Below are 21,636 nucleotides of genomic sequence, written 5' to 3' on the forward strand. Positions count from 1 at the left end.
AGCTGAATTCTTCTGAGACAGGGGAACTTCACATCCCAAAGGAATATCTGATTTTAACCCACTTGTTTGGTGAGTTGCGTTAAGAACTGAAAAAGCCCATTCAGTACAGACACAAAGTGTATTTCCAGCCAGCCCCATGACGCTTGGTGGCCTGGCCAGAAGATGGCAAGCTTGTTTTGTGGGAGCAAAGAAAGTGTGCCCGACACCCAGGCGGCTGTAAAGAACGAAAGAATTCTCTGTCAGCACTAGTTAGCGTTAGTTTCATTTTCCTTATAATGGTTGAGCTGTAAGGTAACATCAGATAACAGAACCTGCGGTAATTTGTGGCCAGGGGGAGGGAAGAAGTGCTCAGGGAAGCAAGTCCCTCTGACCCCACTGGCATCCCTGATGCGGTACATGCTCCGAGTGACGCAACACAGTGCCAGTCTTGCATGTCCTGATCTGCATTTAGTGTCTGGCTCTGTAAGAGCACAGTTCTGAAAAAGCCATGGAAGAATCCCACACAATTAAGTTCCAAATATGACACATCTCCTCCCAGCTGTGGGCTTTCTGATCCAGCAGCACTCTCACAATTGGCAGGTATCTTTTTCTGCCTTGTGGAATTACAGTGCATTGTAATCTGCTGTAAAGTTTTTGCTTTGGTCTGTTACTATTTTCTTCTTTCCTTCCACAGCTTTGGCATGGTGAGGGTCAGGGATTTGCATGCAGTGACTTTAGAAACTCTTTACAGTCTAGCACTTTCCCCTCTCAGCCATCAAAGACTATCAATTTCTGAATCCTCTCCAGAACTGCAAGCAATCCTTTTGCTTTCTTAGACATTGAATAATACTGCCTCATACTCCAGATATTGGTAATTGGATAAAGCTCTTATTTTACCAGCTCATTTCTGAGTTGGCTAGAAGTGCAAATGTAGGAAAGCAAAGTGCTTGCTTCCCAGCAGTGGCTGAACATTCAGTTTCTACATAGCTCCCGTCTCCTGACCTGGCATTCCCCAGTATGGAAATACTCTGTGTTCACAGAAAGGACTAAGTTGAAGAAATACATACACCACTTAGAGCAAAATGCCATGATACTCATAATGTCTCTGAACTTACAGGAGGTCATTTCATAGTTTTGGACCACAACTGCAAAACTGGAAGGAAAAAATGTTTCCCTTCTACTGGCTGGGCAGTTCCTCAGTCCAGCTCAGTGTTTCCACACAAGCCATTGTGCTGCTTTCGAAGAAATGTTCCTGGAATCACACCTGGAATTTCCCCACTCTTGATAGTTCTTACAAAAGGATCATTATATGCACTGTCAGCAAAAAAAACCAAACACCATATTTTCTTTTCTGAATGCCAAATTCATGGTCCCTACCCAGACTTTCATCAAACAGGATTCACTCCCTACTGCTCAGTGCTGCTGCTCACAGCTTTTCTAAGTTGAAATGGATGATTCCGGGAGCAGGTCTGGCTCCTGAATGTTCCCTCCTCTGATTCCCAGGTGCTTGAGCAGGTTGTCTCTATTGCTGCTGTTTGAGTCATGCCCTCTCTGATCAACCATCTCTGAAATCCTTCCAAACAGGAGATGAGGTGGAGTGCTCACACTGGCTTTGGCAGGATTCAGATCAGGTCATCTGGGTACACTTTCCTGATCTGTTTGAACTGATGAACTTCTGTGCTGTGGCTCCTGGAAAAACGGTTCAGTGGCCTCCCTTTATCCCAGCATGCAGTTCATGTGGCTATACACTGAACCAGCCTATGGACTGATATTTTGTCCACATCCCTGACCCAGGTTAGTTCCCTGATTTGGATTATCACTTGAACACACAGTTGCATCTGCTGGCCTGAGGAAGAGGATGGGATCATGCACAAGAAGCAGGGTAAGGACAGATCCACCTCACATCCTTTGAAAACTTGACTACACTGTTTCTCATCATCTATATCCCAAAAACTTGCAGTTCACATATGGAAAAGATTGTAACTGCAGAAGCTAACAGCTTCAGAACTCTTCCATGATCTTTCTTGAACTGGAAGGGATACCTCCTGGGTGTCAGAACTGGACTACTAACAAAAAAAAATATTGAAATAAAAAAAAACCAGTCCTAACCCCCCTGTAATCCCTTTTGGTGACGCCATATGGTGTGACTGGCTGCTGGTGACTGTGAGAGGAGGGGAAGAAAGCCATGGGAAGAGCTTGGCCACATCAGGCCTCAGAGTAATGCATCTGAATATCAAGGACCGAGTGGCTCATCCCATTATTATTCTCTGTCTTTGCTGCAGATTTTTTGTAGCACTCTGCTTTTTTTTCTTCCCAGAAGCCAGTTTAAAAATAGAAACTGTCATGACTGGAATGTTTTGCTGCTTGTGCTGGAAGAAAACATCTGTAAGAATTCTAAATGTGCCATTGCAAAACAAGTCACAGGGATGCGTGTGTGAACTTTGCATATTCCTCAGATAAACTGATCTCCAGAAAATACAAAATAATTGCAGCCACTGCCCACAGTCTGTTATACAGGGACCACGTGTAGTGTTGGTATAGTTTCAGGTTTGTTCAGCGTTCTTAGAGCCATTTTGAACCACACATTCCTGTCACTGCCAAGTTACGTTGCCAAATTCAATCAATATTCCATGTCTAGAATCATGGAATAGTTAGGGTTGGGAAGGACCTTAAGATCATCTAGTTCCAACCCCCCCTGCCGTGGGAAGGGACACCTCACACTAAACCATGTCACTCAAGGCTCTGTCCAGCCTGACCTTGAACACTGCCAGCAATGGAGCATTCACAGCTTCTCTGGACAACCCATTCCAGTGCCTCACCACCCTTACAGTAAAGAACTTCCTCCTTATATCCTTATATCTTCCTTATATTCTGTCAAGATTTCTTTCTCAGCAGCCAGTGTAATACACTGCTTTTACCTTTTCCTCTTCCAGATTTTGTGTTTTGGAATAACACCCAGATTTTATATCATGGAATTACATTTAGCCATAAGGCCAAATTATCAGCTGTTGTCATATAGTTCAGTTTAGTGGAATTAAGGAAATCAGCTGAGTCCATGACAAATGGGGAAGGTTTCTACAGAACTGGCATGATTTCTGTTTAATGACAAAATCAAGCAGAGGTATGTGCATCTAAATGTTTTTCTTCAGCTCTCAAGAGAAAATAAGAACAGCTGCCGTTTAACTTGCTCTCCTCTACTGTAACAGTTAGCGTTCCATTAATAACAGTAATGTGGATCAAACTGCTGTTCTGGTAACACTGTGGCATGTACTGTGGGGTCTGCAAACAGTGCATACTCAGTTCATTGCAGATGGAAGCTACTTGAGAGTGATTTCACCTTAGTGGAAATTGACTGCACCGAGGAATAGAATTTCATAGAATCATAGAATGGTTTGGGTTGAAAGGAACTTTAAAGCTCACCCATTTCCAACACCCCTGCCAAGGGCAGGGACACCCTCCACTAGACCAGGCAGCTTCAAGCCCCATCCAAACTGGCCTTGAACACTGCCAGGGATGAGGCATTTGCAGGGATGGAGATTTGCACCTCTTTGATATGAAATAAAGCCTGAGAGAAGTCTGTATCTCTGACATAAACATTACAGTGACAGGTGACAAGCATTACTTAAGTGAGGCATAAATACTTGCTTAAGAGAAGCTTATATTCTTACCTGTGGTAGTTCTGAACCTTCAGTGCTCATGCTGTCTGATGGAAACCTCACAGCTTTCACCAGATTCCTTAGTTTTTTTGATAAATCTCCACAAGCTCTCCTTTCATTATGTTCTTCTCTTTGTTATCCAACAGTGGCCTCCATTCTGGTCATCACTCCAGTCACTATCAAATCTTAGCAGCATTTTTAAAGGAAGGAATAAAAAATATGTATATTATACCTGTATAAAATAACCATATTTGAAAGCATTTTCTTCTGTAGCTCCCATGTTTCTCTGTGCTCTCCTTTTTCCATTTACTCAATATAACTATACTTTTAAAATTGTGTAGAGTTCATCTTTCTGTCAAATCCAGGATGCACATTGTGAGCTATTTGACAGTTATAGCAGTGGAGCAGGGAATTTACAGGTCATATAAACCTGGCCAGGATAAAAGTGTTAACCAATAACACATAGAGAATGTTCCTGGGTTGGACTAGGGGGAATTAAACACCATGAGCTGATTATGCTAATGTTCTTCATCTCTTGATGTCTTTGGATTGCTTCATTGAAGGTGAAAGAAAAATTCAGAGAGATATTTCACCTTTCATTTCCCAGAAAGATGTCTGCTCTATATGGTAAGTACAGTGAGTATCTGTGCATTGTAAGTATGAATTTGTTCTCTGTTCAGCCACTCCGTGTCTAAGAATCCAGAATACAACAGTGAATGTTGTGTTACACAGACCTGCTTTTTGTACTAACCAACCCCTGCTACAAAGTTCAATACACTCTTACTTTCTAGCTCCAAATACCTGGCAGCTTTTGACTGTTATGTTGGAGAAGCAAAGTGAGTCAGTTACTCTCCTTGCCTCTGCACAATTTGTCGTTCAGGCTCTTTTCAAACTCCTCCAGTTTTCACATCATTTAAGCAATTAGCCATATGAAACCTCTTGTTCTCACTTCTTTTTCCCTGAAAAGTAATATTCCACCACATAAGTCCATTAAGTTCCCATTCTGGGACACATTATCACCTCTACTGCCCTGTACACAGAGGGGTGTGTGAGCAAGAACCAAATTGCTGTTTCCTAAATGTCCCCCATTTCCATGTGCATCATTATAGATGATAAATAAAGTAATAAAGTAAGCTGAGCTGTGACCAGGAAGAGAAAGAAAACCTCCTTCTTTAGCTATTAGCTGCTTTTTACCATCCTCTTTAATCTTCACTTATGCGAAGCAGGAAGATTAGTTTAAGCAGTTACAGGAAGAGGCGGGAGCCAGCAGATTTTTAGGATTAATTTATTTTATAATGGCCTATTGAAAGTGATTGCTGAGGCTCTCCTAATCATTTTAAGAAGACACACTCCCATAGCTGACTTCAAGGTGTTACATCTTGGTCCCTTGAAGTAATGAGAATTTTGCTACTGAATTCACTGAGCTAGGATTTTGTGTTAATGTCTCCTTCCATTTCTAATACTTGTTTTCTCTGCTGGAGCCAGTTCCAGGCTGGCATGTATTTCCTGGCAAGGTGGTGCTCCTAGGGGAGGGTGAGAGGGTTGCAGCTGCAACACTGTGAATCTTGGTGTGGTTCAACATCAATTGATAGATAGGAGCCTTCAGAGCCCCCCTCCCCTTCTCCAGGCCAGCATCTGAATAATGCCTATCTCACCCATTGTCTTTGCTAACTGATCATGTGTTGCAAAAACTGTGATGGCTGTGGGTTACTGACATGAGAGAAAACCAAAGTCCTACTGAGGAACATGCTCAATGGCTCCTAAGTGGCAGGGCTCTGAGGCTGCAAGCTGATGTCTCCAGCACAGGTGGGCAGTGCTCTGCAGCTGCACAGGCTGTTTGGTCTTTGAAGGCTGGGGATAGAAACACATCTGAGAGGTGTGCCATCAGCTGTGTGACACTTAGATGGCTTCTCAAGGGTGGAGTGACCTGTCTGCACTGATCACCTTTAGATATGCCCCACTTCTGCATTTTATTAGTCCTTGCCCAGCCTCTTTGTCTCAGCTACTGAAGGGGCCTCAAAGACCTCAGTATGTAATCCTCCTGGTGCCTGTTTCTCTGCTGCCCACCCAGGATCAGAACAGAAGTAGCTGCCTGTAACAGCCTCAGCCTTCTGAGGTGACTGGATGGAGTAGCTCCGTCTTTCTCCATCATAACATGTGGCTAACCTCAACTTACCATGGATAAAATTATTGAGGAGTGTCACCAGGCACCTTTACCTGTGCCACAGATGTCATCCTCTTTAATGTAACATAGTCAAGCTCCTCTGTTGCTGTACCAGAAATAAGTAGAAAACCACTTTACATAGAAAGAATAAATGAATATAAAATCCCACATTTTCACACTGCTTTTAAACCATTTGAGTTGCTGACACAGTACCACTGACTTGGACACTGGAGCTTCACGACAGATAATAATAGAAGACATTTGGAGTGGACTAATTCAGTATGGGATCTTTCTGACAATAAACAACTAGGAGCACACACCACCAGTTTAGAACCTGTAAAACTGAAAGTCCACAGCAAGGGCTGAGAAAACTGCTTCCGTCTTTCCTCACAGGGGTGTCCTAAAACCAAACAGGAACTAAGGGTAAAACTTAAGATGATTTTCACATATAACTGAAATTCCTCTTCCGGTTTGAATTCAGCTGAGGCAGTAATGAATCCTTCAGTAACACAAAAACTAAGCCTGAACAACTGCATTTTAATGGGATCTTTGTGAATCTGATGAGAATCAACAAAAAAGTTTGGCAGTGACAGTCCAACATTAGAAAATATTCCAGGGCAAGGAAATTCAGAGAACAGAAAATTTGAATGTACCACGCAGTACAAAAACCCCCAAGTTTCTGAGTTTCATAATAATGAATCAAGTTTGCACCAAGGCACACTGCTCCTTCAGCCCACTATGCACAGGGAAGTGATTATCTCAAAATTAAGAATGTTTGAAGACAGTTAATGGCAAAGATGCCACAAACCTTCACAGGAAAAATATTGACAGTAGGTTTCACTCCTCCTCACCACCCTTCCTCCTCCACAACTAGAAAAAATAACACAAAATGTCAAACACAACATCAAAATAATCCAAGGGTGATTTGTTGTTCCTAAAATATTTGTAGCCACATAAAATATCTTTTTTTTTTTTTTGCCTGCACATGTGTCTAGCTGATGATGAATGTAAGCCAAAAGCTATTTCCAAATCCAGCTGCTTCTCTTGATGCTGTGGGCCAGAAGCATGAGTGGAGTGGGTCATCAGAAGAAGGTCCTGCTGTGCTGGTGGAGTTTCTCCTTTAAGATTCAATGCTGTGACTTGAATTGTGAGAATGAAAAGACACAAAAGAATTGGGATAGTGAATGCAGGAAAAAGGAAGCTAATGGGGCATCCTGCAGGGCTATGAAGCTGAGAATGAGAAATTTGATATTAATGAAGGTGATGGTGAAAAGGAAGTGCTCCAAAAAAGGAATGAACAAATAACACCCAGTTTGGAAAGAGTGGGTGGCAGGAAGAACAGTGGCACCACTAGTCACACATAAAAGAAGTGAGGAGACAGGTATGTTAAGAAAGATGCTGAGTTCAATCACTACTGCCCTGTGCCTATGCAGTTGCACAAAGCTAGTCAGTGGAAGAATCTTTTTCTATGTCAAGGAGAGGAAATTGTCTTCATTCATGGACTTCAGAAGAAAAAATTTCCCCATTGTGTACAATGCACAGTAGAGTTATATAACAGGAGCAGATGAATTTGGGATAAGGTCAAAGAAAAGCAAGTATCAGTAAATATGGTATTACATATGATATGATAGTATATTATTTTATACTTATACATTTTTGCTGTTGAATCATAGAATCATAGAATGATTTGTAAGGGACCAAACTCCCTTTGGGAGTTCCAACTCCCTGCCATTGGCAGGGACACCTTCCACCATATAAGAAGCTAATTCACTGACATAAATTAACGCTATTTGATATTTGTTCTTACACTTATTTTAAACCAAAATGTACATAGAATAGTTTGGGTTGGAAGGGACCTTCAAAGGTCATCTAGTTCAACTCAAATGAAACAGCTCAGTTTAAAAGAGCTAAATATTTATGTGGATGAGGATTTGGACATGAATATGAACATAGAAAATGACTATGAACCTTTATGTTTCAGGAGATGAGTAAATTATGGTTAAAAAGACATTTCTCTTTTTCATGTTACTGCCTAGTATCTTTCTCACTGATGACCATCAGACACTGGACAAGATAATCAATTATCTGGTATAGCATAGTTTGTATGATAATTCTCTAGGAATCTAGAGACAAGTGTTTTAAATCCATGTAACTGATTTCTCATTCAAATTACATTTATTATCGCAAGTTTATCCAGTAATGCAAACTTTCAAGTTTGCTATTTTGAATGATCACATGAAGAGTTAGGTGGTTTAGTGGTCAAATGTAGCTTCAGTTTGAAACTAAGGAGGAACAGAGACCAGCCAGTTTGGAAATGGAATTTTACAGACAGGTCATTGTAGCTGAACTTGTCATTCTTTAGCTGTAGTGAAATGCCAGTATCAGTATAGAGAAGCATTTGCTCCCTCTAAAGCAATGTAGATTTCTCCAACATCTGTGGAGGAAATGAGCTGTATGGTCTACAAATCACCATCACATGACTATACAAAAATAATCCAGTGGAAAATCTCTACTAAGAGCTAAGGGCATATGTTCTTTCTCTCCAGTATCTCCCTCATTTTTATCATAGGAATAACAAATGTAAAATTAAGAAGAGACTTCTAAAGTAAATGGGGAAAAGAAGAAAAGGAGAATTTCCAGACTTCCAGCAAAAAGCCTGGCTGTGAGCATTGCTGTATGGCTGTATCTGAGTTTGTAAATAAGTATTTTCTCCAGAGAGGGCTGATAGTTTTCAAGATCATGATTTTCCTCTGTTGAAGAGCACCTAGATAAGCTGCTCCTCCTTTGCTAGTATCTGTCCCAAGCTCACATGGCACTGATTTTGTACACTCTACAATGAAAACCTGAAAATGAAGTTAGTAAGACAGATTTCTCCTTGTCACTCTGTCTCCTTCTGGGCTCTGCTTGTGTGAGCTACCCCGGCAGGATCCATGCTTTAATCTTGCCACAAGTTTTGAGGAAAGCCCTACTGAGTTCAGTTGGATGGCTGCCTGGAATTGGGCTTTAGGTCTAAATTTGCTACAGGAATTGGAGTAACCAGCTGAGAGGGGCTATATCAGTAAAGAGGTAGAGTTCCCACTGCTAACAAGACCATACTGAGTATGCACAGAGAACTCCTGAATGGGGGGGAATAAATCTGGCCCTCTCTAAGGATGCTAGAGAAGACTTTTCTATTATTTGATCATTGTCTTGGGAAGTATTTTAACTGGTAAATATAGAATCATAGAATCATAGAATAGAATCTTAGAATTGTTAGGGTTGGAAAGGACCTTAAGATCATCTAGTTCCAACCCCCCTGCCGTGGGCAGGGACACCTTACGCTAAATCATATCACCCTAGGCCTCGTCCAACCTGGCCTTGAACACTGCCAGGGATGGAGCATTCACAACCTCCCTGGGCAACCCATTCCAGTGCCTCACCACCCTAACAGGAAAGAATTTCCTTCTTACAACCAATCTAAACTTCCCGTTTAAGTTTTAACCCGTTACCCCTTGTCCTATCACTACAGTCTCTAATGAAGAGTCCCTCTCCAGCATCCCTATAGGCCCCCTTCAGATACTGGAAGGCTGCTACGAGGTCTCCACGCAGCCTTCTCTTCTCCAGCCTGAACAGCCCCAAGTTTCTCAGCCTGTCTTCATACAGGAGGTGCTCCAGTCCCCTGATCATCCTCGTGGCCCTCCTCTGGACTTGTTCCAACAGTTCCATGTCCTTTTTATGTTGAGGACACCAGAACTGCACACAATACTCCAAGTGAGGTCTCACAAGAGCAGAGTAGAGGGGCAGGATCACCTCCTTTGACCTGCTGGTCACACTCCTTTTGATGCAGCCCAGGATACGGTTATATATATATATACGGTTTATATAAATAAAGATGATGTTCATAGTGTACCAATATTCTCTACTAACCAAAAGAGTTCATACTGATACATAGCTTCAAGCACACTTAAATAAACGGGACTATTCGAAATCTACCCAAAACATGGTACAGTATGTTTGTTCTTATCTCTATTTGTTTCTACAGAGGGGTGGTGGCCTCTAGTGGACTCTGTATAGGACTATGGCAAAGCTGAGACTTCAGGGTAGATGTAATTGCTACAATCAGTGTTAAAAACCTACTGCACACTGGGGAGGTGCTTTCTCAATTTTAAACTTGGTTGGAGGTATCTGTAGAGAAAGCTTTAGGTGCCCTGGCCTCTTTTTACTGATATTTTTAAAGCCATATTTGGAAGCCAATTCAGGCTGCTTGGAACATCACCTATGGGACTTCAATGGCTTCAGAAGCAGGGATTAGCTGAAATATATACTTTTAAACTGGCTTGAGTTTTTCATATTTTAGTAGATTACCCAAGTAAGGCCTGACATTTCTTCTGATCCTGTATGGGAGTCCCCTATGTATAATCATGTAATGGGATGTGTGACTTCGCATGCCCATGGCAGGGCTGTTCGTCTGTTCAGTGGGTCCAAGTCTGTGCTGTATGCCCATGTATCAGATCACACAGCAAGGTCAGCCTGCATCATTAATCATGATGCAAATCTACAGCTGAGGGCTTTGGCTTCTGTAAGGGCTCCCTGGCACTTGGCACTGCTGGGTGAGGACCCAGAGCTGCAGAGCAGATTGGCTCACCTGTCCCGACACAGAAGCTGCAGCTTGTAAAGAGATCTAAGATGTGGCTGGCAAACAGATCACAGCACCTGATATATGGGATCAGAAAGCAGGAGAGAGTCAATGCGACTATACAGCAAGCACTGACCTAGAAGTGCCACAGCAGAGGATGATGAAAAGGGAATCAAATGAGTAAGTCTCATATGCAGTGCATGAGACTGGCCAGGTCTCAAATCAGCGATTCACTGTTAAGTGTTTCCACTGCTTGTAAAATAAAGTAGAATTGCCTCCTTCTAGTGAGAATTAATTCAGTGATATTTATCCACATCTTTAGAAATATCAAGTGCTACATAAATGTGTTATCAGAATGGCAAGAAGACAATTTACTTGTGAATCCTTGATTGCTGTGTATTCTTACCAGCAGTATTTCAGAACGGTTTCAATGTCAGGTTGATATTGAAAGGTTATTGATAGGATAGTCAATGCCAGACTTCCCTGGCACAAAGCTCTCTGAGACAGGGCCTTATTCCCTCACAATGTTTGCAGCAGCTGCAGCAATCACACTTCTGTGGAGCTTTTGAGCCAGTAAGACAAATAAAAAAGTAGTGCTTGTAATTTAATCCTTACAGATAATTACATATTATATCTCATATATGTTCTCCCATACATCTACCCACAGAATTTTACCTATCTGGTATTAATTCTATACCTCTGTGTAATTGGATTCTTATAGAATATCTTTCTGTATATTGAAAGATACAGATTTTTTTCTTCCATTTTACGCTTATAAAGGAATCCTAGACAGGCTGCAATTTTTCTTTGGCTGTTACATCTGCTATTGAGCAATTCCCTTCCTGATGATTTGCTGAGAGTGCAGTGGAAAAAAAGAGAAGTTTTAGTCAGATCTTCTGAAACAAGAGAGAAGTTGCCCAGAGGTAAAGTGCACACACAAGTAGAATTGAAAACAAGTTCTGGAACATATTTTATACAGCATTTCTTCTATATGAGAAATGCAAATTTCTAGATGATCCTGGCTGATTGCAGTACAGTGGCTTAGAGCACTCTTAAGGGCTCATGAAGATTTGATCTTTTCTCAGATTCTTGGCTCTTCAATTTCCTTTTACAGTAAGATGCTTTTATGGCACAATAGCAGAGTAACAGGGCTTCTAAAAGGTGTAGACCTCATTTCCCTGAATTGTACAGATGTCTTACATTGTCAGGGGGCCTTAGCATACTAAAAATAAGCCTTTGATCTTGTTTTTGCCAAACACCAGCAGTACGTGTGGTAGAAAGTTAATGTCAGCCTTTAAGCCTTAGATCTGTATTTCAGACCAAATGCACTCAGAAGTCCATTAAGATGGAAAGTTTCATTCTCTAGACAGTTGGAAAATTTGGCATAGTCTGTTCAAAACACTTTTTCAAAACATTTTCAAAACACTGTTCAAAACATTTGCTCTATTGTTTCCAAACAATATTTATAAACAGAGTTGTAAAGTCAAAACTGGCACAGGTTACTCTGTTAAGTACCTCTGAGCTTCAAATTACAGTACACATACACCTGATTTCCTTGTGGCTCATCACTATCTGACCTTTAGATATGCTGAGGATCCCCCCAGTATCATTGGAGGGTGATGAGCACTGTAACATTAAGCAAACCTAAAAGCTGCATGCAAGCAGTCTCGAGGTCTTCTTGCCATACAGTAAAACTCCAGTCTGGGCAATCACCATTAGTTTGAATGATTCTCATGATACAAAACAATGAGGATTTTGAGAGCTTAAGTCTAAAGGTTACACAGCAGTAATTTTTTTCTCTCTTTATGTAAGTTTCTAGTCATTGTGTTTACCATAAAAGCCTTGAAAACATTATCAGAATGTAGTTCATAAGCCCCAAAGTGCCAAAGAATAATAAAAAAGGAACCTAACCTAAAAGGTGTTTTGTAAAGAGGAAGCAGTACAACTTTCTAAGTAAATCTGAGATTTAGGTCCAGGCTGTAAGCTCATTTTAAAGTGTCCAGTGTCTTCCATATATTGAACCCAAGCAAGAATTATAGGTAAGTAGAAAATGGATGACAGAGACTGGAAGAGAATAAAAAACCTATGGCTGTATTTTGATGTTAATTCTCTGAAGCAATTCCCAGTTTATAGTTGTGTTAACAAATTGCTCTTCTTTTATTCTATCCTCAAAATTCTGTACGTGTGTTTATAGATCTCTTTGGTAATGAAATTATCCAGCCCCAGAAGTGAAAGCTGCAACTTTCTGTCCTGCGGAAAACCAAAAGCAATTTCTGCTGCTGGGAATCCAATATTTTCCTGCTCTGAAACTCTTCACATACATTTTGTGGTGCCTGATATACACTGTCAATTTACTGAAAAAGGTCCTTGTTGAGCTCAGATCCTGGTTTCATGGGTTATGTGCCATGTTGAACACCACAGTCTCAACTCTCAGGCTCATTTGAATCTGTGCTTCATATTTTTTAAAAGGCAGCACAATAAGCTTATAGGGTAGCAAAAAGAAGAGGTGATGCACACAATGAATATAAGTGAACATACAGTACATGTTTGCTGTCATACATATTGAAGAGTTGGTTCTTTCTCCTTACATAATGACATAATCAGCTGCCATACAGCAGAGACAGACATCTGGGAAACTTGTGCTGCAATGATTGGTATTACCACTGCTCTGTTACCGATCATTTAATTTGCTTGTAGCAACACCAAGAGCAAAACTCCTGCTCAGGATTGCACTTGTACTTCTAAGTGGCATTGCAATCTCCAGTTCGGAAGCCGCTTCTCTGGAGAACACCATGTCTATTGCCTGTCTACACATGAATATTTGTCTTGGGTCCGTAACACCATGTCTGCACTACCACCTATTTTCGTCAAGCACAATGTGCTTTCAAACCCTCCACAAGAATAATTTTGTAAACCACTTAAAAATCACATTTGTTAATGGGAATACAGCAGAAAATAACAACACTTGGTATTAACAAACAGCTCCTGTGGTGCATCATGACCAGTAACTTCTGGAAAAGGAGTCGTTTCTCCATTAGTTGCAGTTCATGCACACAGGTGTATTTTGTTTTTCTGGTCAAAATACATGGTTTTGAGAAACATGTCAGTTGTTCTTCAGATAAACATATTGACAAAACAAATATTGACAAAATAAGTTTATATTCTGGACTAAACTGAGAGCGAAAGTATGAAACAACAGGATAAACATGGATTAAATTAGTCTGGATTTACCTTCTGCCACGCACCTGGTACAAGATGCATGATCCCTTGTTCTGCACAAATCAGTAGACTCACTGAAACTCCATGCCCTGAGCCCATGTCCTGTTATGGTGTGGGTTTATTTCCTGCTGGAGAGCAAGCACTCTGCTGACTGGGTTTAAAATCCTACCTGGAGACTGCAGTAGGAAAAGCAAAGTAGAAGTAAAGTAGCATCTGAGGACATGGTACAGTATGCATACTTAAAAGGTGGTTTTGAGTAATACTCATCTGCTAAAGCTCATGCATCTGTAAGTTAAACGTTTAAGTCATAACCACTCTCAGCTAGCTCCCTTTACAGTACATATTGATAGCCAGTCGAGGGTAGTTCAGCTCATCAGACAGGCCTCTAAGGTAAGTCAAGTGAATTGCCTTACAGAGGTGCCTACACTCCCTCCTGTCTATGCTGGGAGTCCAGACACCTACTACACACAGACACCTACAGCATAGTTACCAGCACAGATGCCTAAAAAGTTTGATGTCTAAGCAGAACTGATTGCTTTAGTCTCTCTTTATAGTCCATGGAAATCTGAAGTTCAGGCAGTAAAGCCTGGGACGGAAACTACAGATCAGACAGACTTAAGGAGACTGATAGAAGATACACAAGGGTGACACAGAATCACAACTGTAGAAGTTTATGTTGCTGATCCAAATCATGTAGGCTTCAGGGAGTAAGAGGTGAACTTTTAAGAGGCAGCACAAAGCTGAAATGCAAGAAACAGATGCCTGGCAGAGATACTTGAGGTCTGGGCAATACTAAATCAGAGTAATAAAATCAATAGCTTCCTGTATTACATTGTCATAAAGAAATCAGGCAGGACAGACTCTGCTGTCCTTGCTGTTTGCAAACAGTCTTAAATGCTGAGGAGCATTGTTGGGATCAAAGTTTCTTAACATAAGATCTTTATCTCTTGTAGGTGTGCAAGCATATAAAAAGACAATGGAATACAATAAACAAACAATAGAAATATAATCTTGCATTTCATTATCCTGTTAAAGCAACAGTATAAACTGAATGGCTATGGAATAATGACTTTGGAGGGTAGAAGTGTCATAGCTCCACTGAGCTTATTTGCCTTCAGGCATCTAAAAGTTTGGCTCAAACCAGCTGTTTCTTTACCAGATACAAATATCTGTATCTGTATATTTGTAGCACAAATATATCTGTATATTTGTAGCACAAATCCCCAATTTATTCTATCCCCATCTGTTATTTCTTTTAACAGAAAGATCTTCTTGAAAAGAATTCCTGCATGGCATTGAAGTATCTGAGGAAAACAAGTCAATAAATCAATAAACATGTTTTCATCTGTTGCAGCTTTTATGCCCACATGCATATTGTATATATTTATTCAACCCCTATTTGAAAAGAAATTAATTCAAAGATTCTTTGCCATAGACTGAGAGCAAAAGAGAAAAACAATAGTACGATAATGGCCTATTGCACTGGTAATAAATAGACTCAAGGCTGATCTGTCATTTTTTTTTCTTTAAAGAAACTGAAGCCACAAACAATTCAGCCACCTTCAACAGTGGCAATTCTCTGTCTGAGAGAATCGGTGCATTTTATTCAGCACTACATTCTTCCACAGGTTATCAAGGTGCTGGAAAAAAAACAAAAGAAATATAATCAGTTGAAAAGCAAGGTAAATCCTTGGATTTCACAAGCGAGATACCAATGACTGGCAGCAGGCATCCATCCTCCTTTATTACACAGGACTATCTGCTTGTGCATCCACTCTGATATTTTCTAAACAAACAGAGCAGAAGCACTAGTTTTGACATTGCTCATGCAGCCTGTTATCTCAAGTTCACAAATCTCTTTGACAGTGTTTGGTATCTGACCTTTGCATGAGTCATAAGAAACTCCACAACAGGTACACATGGAATAACCTGCTTTCCATGTAAGTGGCTTGTGACTAAGGTTTGGCTTCAGTCCTGACTCATAGCGTCCATTCTTCTAACTTTTTCACATTTAATTTTGATAAACATTCTGCCAAGCGTCTTACCTTGTTCTGACTCCTTTCTAGCTCAAAGCATTTTCTTAACAAGCTTGCAGAGGATATTTCATACCCTGCATCTTGTTTTATACCAGCACTCTCAGCAACAGCATAGTGTAAAAAAGGGAGAGGGTGGACCTCAAGAGAACATAGGGAACAAAGCCAAGACAGACTGCCCAAACCATCCTATTTTGCTTCAATTAATATTGACAGTTTTCTGCCCCTGCCTGTGAGATTAGGAGGAAAATTCCATCTGTCGGCTGCTTGTCCAGGTCTTCTGGATATGGCAAATGTATCCAAATTTTGGGAAGGAAACAAGGTTCTTTCTTTTGTTTGCTTAGAAAATATACAGATAATTATTACAATTATAATTTTAAATACTAAAACAAAACAAACTTTTGGAGGATACATGCTAATATTATAAAATAAGGACAACAGTCATACCTTTCCTGTAACTGCTGGGTATCAGCTTCATGGGGTCACTTTGAATTCAGTGCCAAGGAGAGACTTCACACCTTGCTCCTGGGAACACTGCTGTACATACACCTGGTACAGTGAGAGCACTCTCAGGGATGCCAAGAGTGAACCCTAAGGAACAGTGAAGTAGTGCATCAGGCTCTGATAGCGTACAGCTATGTCTGACAACTAAGACTGTTTCTAATTTGACACAAAATGATGATATTCAGACTGTGGCACTGGTCCAGCCACTACAAAGCAGGGACTTCAGGTCATTACTGATTTATATCACATTTGCATCTGGTTTTCCAGAAGTGAAGGAGTTTCCCTTTACAAACAACCCCTGTGCTTTCTTCTCGTTCAATTCGATAGTAGGCTGAATACAATACTGAAAACATTTGGCTGGAGTTACTCATCTATAAACAATGAAATAAATGGAGCACCTTGCATGCAATAGAACTTTAGAAGATCTCCCTGGAACAGTGCAAGTATTCTGAAATTTAAAGAGATAGCAATTAAAAATTCACCACCACTCTCCTAATGAATTAATCCAGCAGTTAAATCTGCACAACAGCTATTCATTGGGAAAGTTCTGAACGTGGATTCCGATCTGTTCTGCTACTGGTTTGGTTTTTCATTTGAGGGGACATACGCATGGAATCCTGTTCAGGAAAGAGTCCATTTACTGTTTTAGAAGGCTCCCAAGCTTCCAGACAATGAGGATACAAATAAGTTTACAGAAAGATGTTGGACTTTTTTGGCAGTTCATACCTGCTTATTTCCTTCTTGAAAACTATCTATGTGATAGACTCAGCTGATTGGCATCTTAATTTGTATTCACAGAACTTGACATATCTTTTAAGAACTTAGTATGACTTTTATACTGCAATTTTAAAAATGAGTGGAAGCTATGAGATTTTACAGTTACAGACAGGGCCCATCAAATTATCATGGCATATAATCATATTTGCTTTTGTATAACAAGGCAGCGTCAAACAGCAACTTAGTTATCAATGAATGAGTAAACAGAGACTGAAAATCTTACACTGGGGACCTCAATACAAGGTGTTTAACCTGCATTAGTTACTAAAGGAAGCAATGGGAAGATGAAGTCACAACATGCTTTCCCAACAAACCACAAGCAATAGAGGAGAAGGATTTTCAAATACCTGCTCATCCCAAGAGAAGAAAGTTAGTTGTCATATCTGCTATGATTTTGATGGCGTGACAGATGCACTCGACCCTCTTAACCAAACTAGCAATGGTTTAGTATAGGCTGTGAAGGAGGCAAAGAGCCTCCTTCCTCCTCAGCACAGCCAAGAACTCCTCCAGGAATCTCACAAAGGGGCAGAGTGACCCAGTGAGCACCAATGCACATGAGCCTGGAACACTGGTAACACATGAACAGTTGGTGTTTTTCCCAAGACTCATTGGTCAAGGAACAAGTTCAATTGTGGGTACAAGGAGGCTTGTGCATACCTTTCCCATCATACGCAGTTTGTGTTAAGAGGCTGAACAACTGCCTGGGCTGCCCTTTCAGTACTGTTTTAACTCTTATCTTCTGTCACTAATTACTTTTGTCCAATAGAGATAGAAAGGATCAAGGGGCAACATGGTCAATGCTGATGGAAGTATTTTCTATAGCATAAGGGAACAGCTGCTTCAGAAAATTATCAAGATGGGTTCAATACAGTTCATCTCATCCATTTTACACTGCAAAGTGGTGAAGGTCTTTAAGATCCTAATCCAGCTGCTTTGTAATGCTTTGAGAGCTTTATCTTGTTCCCTTGCATCAAAGGAAAGGTACAATTTCCTTTGCATGACTACCCCAGCACTCAGGGGCCAGATGGAGGTGCTGGGCAAAGGTGCTTTACAGCATCTGTGTGTTCATCTGACTCCAGAGCTGCGCAGGAGCTGCTCAGTCCTCACAGCAAGCCAGCCACTCTGGTTCATGATCAGCATTTTTAGATACCCCAAAATGAATGTTATAGATCTTACAGTATGTTCAAGTACCCCTTGATAACAGTCTCAGCTTTACATTGATGCAGGAGATGCTCTGCACAGTGGACATTCCCAAAGGCAAATTTAGACTCCCTAGTCCTTTTCCTGAGAAATATATGGTAGAAAACAGCTAAGTGGTCCCACTAAATGCAAGCTCTACTGCTTTCCTTTGATATTCCCTACTCTCTTCTGGAACATTTCTCTTCTTTCACACCTTTTCCCTGATACATTTTAATGCAGTTCACTAACTGCGACAGTTCAGCCCTCTCACCTTACTCAATTTATCAACAAAATAATTTATTGGGACTCGAAGGATGTACTGATCTGTCCTCCAATATTTGTGTTCCACTTGTATAACAGAAAAAAGGACAAGTCTTCCATCGTATTTAGTGTGAAAAACTCCAGGCCTCATTTGAAAAAATGCTGTGCATCCATATATGAAAAATGTGTGAGGAATTATAGTAAACACCTCCTTTCGTATCTTCTGAGTTAAGAGAAAGCTTGTCTAAGCACAGGTTTCACTTAGCTGTTATATGAAGCAGAAAATTAACCTCTAGAAAGTTGGTGCAGTTGTTAATTATTTTCACTGCTAAAATGTTGTGCAATAGTCAGATTCTGCCCGCTTTCAGCTTCACAACTTGCCATACATTGATACCCATTGACCCTTTATGTATAATTTTATTGTGTGCTGACAAAAGCAAGGGGCTTCCCCCTAAATCCCCTGTCCCCACGCAGAACTGCTTTGCTGTCCTGCAAGGGGCTAATAAGGAAGCGAACTCGAGCCAGAAACAGGCGGCTGATGCACTGCTAAAGAAGATCTCTACTGGTGCTGCTAGGAAAAAGTGGCGGGTCATAGTAGCAGGGGACTCTACACTGAAAGGGACAGAAGCACTCTTCTGCTGGCCAGACCCTGTCTCAAGGGAGGTGTGTTGCCTACCGGGGGCACGGATCAGGGACGTGGCAGAGAGGCTGCCTGCTCTAGTAAGTCCCACGGACTATTACCCACTCCTGGTGATACATGTGGGTGCTAGGGACACAGATAGTAGCAGCCTGGGGAACATAAAGAAGGACTACAGAGCCCTGGGGGAGGTGGTTAGGGGCTCTGGAGCTCAGGTGGGCTTTACCTCAATTCTCCAGGGTACAGGGGAGGACCTAAAAAAAGCTAGGAGGATGGGCCAGGTTAATAACTGGTTAAAAGGGTGGTGGCATAGTCAGGGGTTTGGGTGTCTTGAACACGGGACTCAAGCTTGTAGGCCAGGTCTAACGGGGGCTGGTGGAGCTGCTGCTATAAAGGGAAAGAGCAGTTTTGGTAGGAGGCTTGCAAGGCTGGTCAAGGAGGCTTTAAACTAGATGTGTTGGGGGAGGGGGGCATCATTCCATCCCAACACACCCAGTCAGTTGCCAGCACCTATAATAAATGCCTGGAGCAATGTAGAGATATCCCAGCTGCTCCAGCCAATGAGCCGGCTTCAGCTGGAGCTCTGCTCAGATGCCTCTATACAAACGCCCGTAGTATGGGGAGCAAACAAGAGGAATTTGAGATGTGCGCACATGTACAGGGGTATGGTATAACAGGCATCACAGAAACATGGTGGGATGGCTCGTACGACTGGAGTGTTGGAATGGAAGGTTACAGGCTCTTTAGAAAAGACAGGCCTGGCAGGTGGGGAGGGGGAGTTGCCCTTTATGTTAGGGATAGGCTGGAGAATATGGAACTGTCTGGGGACAGGTGAGCAGTCCACACAGAGTTTGTGGGTCAGGATTAAAGGGAATATAGCTATGGGAGACATTACCGAGGGGATCTGTTACAGACCGCCTGATCAAGGAGAACCTGCGGATGAAGCACTCTACAGACAGATAGGAAAAGCCTCACCCTCGCAGGCCCTTGTTCTCATGAGTGACTTCAACCACCCTGACATCTGTTGGAAGGACGGTACGGCCCGGCACAAGCAATCCAGGAGGTTCCTCGATTGCGTAGAAGACAACTTCCTTCTGCAAGTAATAGAGGAGCCGACAAGGAGAGATGCCATGCTTGACCTCGTGCTCACCAACAGGGAAGGGCTCGTTGGGAATGTGACGCTCCAGGGCAGCCTTGGATGCAGCGATCATGAGATGCTCGAATTTGAGATCCTCAGGACAGTGAGAAGAGCGTGCAGCAAGCTCACTGCCCTGGACTTCAAAAGAGCAGACTTTGGCCTCTTCAAGAACCTGCTTTGGAAGGTTCCACGGGATACAGCCCTAGAGGGCAGAGGGGCCCACGGCTGTTGGTTGATATTCAAGGATCACCTGCTGCAAGCTCAGGAGTGTTGCATCCCAACCAGAAGGAAGTGCAGCAGGAGGGCCAGGAGACCTCCTTGGATGGCTAAGGAGCTGCTGAGGAAAATTCAATTGAAAAAAGAGGCTTATAATAAGTGGAAGCAAGGACAGGCAGCCTGGGAAGAGTACAGGGATGTTGTCCGAGAAGCTAGGGACCAGGTTAGGAAAGATAAGGCTCAGTTAGAATTAAACTTAGCTAGAGGTATTAAAGATAACAGGAAGGGATTCTACAGGTACATAGCAAATAAAAGACTAGGGAGAATGTAGGCCCCCTCAGGAAGCTCTCAGGAGAGCTGGCTACACAGGATTTGGAGAAGGCTGAGGTTCTGAATGAATTCTTTGCCTTGATCTTCCCTGGCAAAAGCTCTGACCAAACCACCCAAGTCTTGGAAGGCAGATGCAGGGACTGTGAGAATGAAGACCTTGCGCCCACTGTAGGAGAGGAACTGGTTCAAGACCATCTTAAAAATCTGAACGTGCACAAGTCCATGAGTCCTGATGAGATCCATCCGCAGGTCCTGAAGGAGCTGGCAAATGAAGTTGCTAAGCCACTGGCCATCATATTTGAGAAATCCTGGCAGTCAGGTGAAGTTCCCAATGACTGGAAAAAGGGAAATATAACCCCCATTTTCAAGAAGGGGAAAGTGGATGACCCGGGGAATTACAGACCAGTCAGTCTCACCTCTGTGCCTGGCAAAATCTTGGAGCAGATTCTCCTGGAAGGCATGCTAAGGCACATGAAAATAACAAGGTGCTTGGTGACAGCCAGCATGGCTTCACTAAGGGGAAATCCTGCCTGACCAATTTGGTGGCCTTCTATGATGGGGCTACAGAACTGATGGACAGGGGTAGAGCAGTTGATGTCATCTACCTGGACTTGTGCAAAGCGTTCGACACTGTCCCACACAACATCCTTGTCTCTAAATTGGAGCAACATCGATCTGATGGATGGAGACCTCATAGGAGCCTTCCAGTATCTGAAGGGGGCCTATAGGGATGCTGGAGAGGGACTCTTCATTAGGGACTGTAGTGACAGGACAAGGGGTAATGGGTTAAAACTTAAACAGGGGAAGTTTAGGTTGGATATAAGGAGGAAATTCTTTCCTGTTAGGGTGGTGAGGCACTGGAATGGGTTGCCCAGGGAGGTTGTGAATGCTCCATCCCTGGCATTGTTCAAGGCCAGGCTGGACGAGG

At 42.0% G+C, this 21,636-nt stretch overlaps 1 long non-coding RNA gene across 1 annotated transcript in view; it reads left to right on the forward strand.

The window, feature by feature from the left end:
- Positions 1-21,636, forward strand: part of LOC133266513 (uncharacterized) — a 32,142-nt gene that overhangs the window by 8,102 nt on the left and 2,404 nt on the right. The window lies entirely within an intron of this gene.

The sequence above is a fragment of the Pezoporus flaviventris genome, unplaced genomic scaffold, assembly GCF_033815535.1.
Source record: "Pezoporus flaviventris isolate CSIRO_AGI_PZ_B2104156 unplaced genomic scaffold, CSIRO_AGI_Pfla_v1 ptg000007l, whole genome shotgun sequence".
Classification (NCBI taxonomy): Eukaryota; Metazoa; Chordata; class Aves; order Psittaciformes; family Psittacidae; genus Pezoporus; species Pezoporus flaviventris.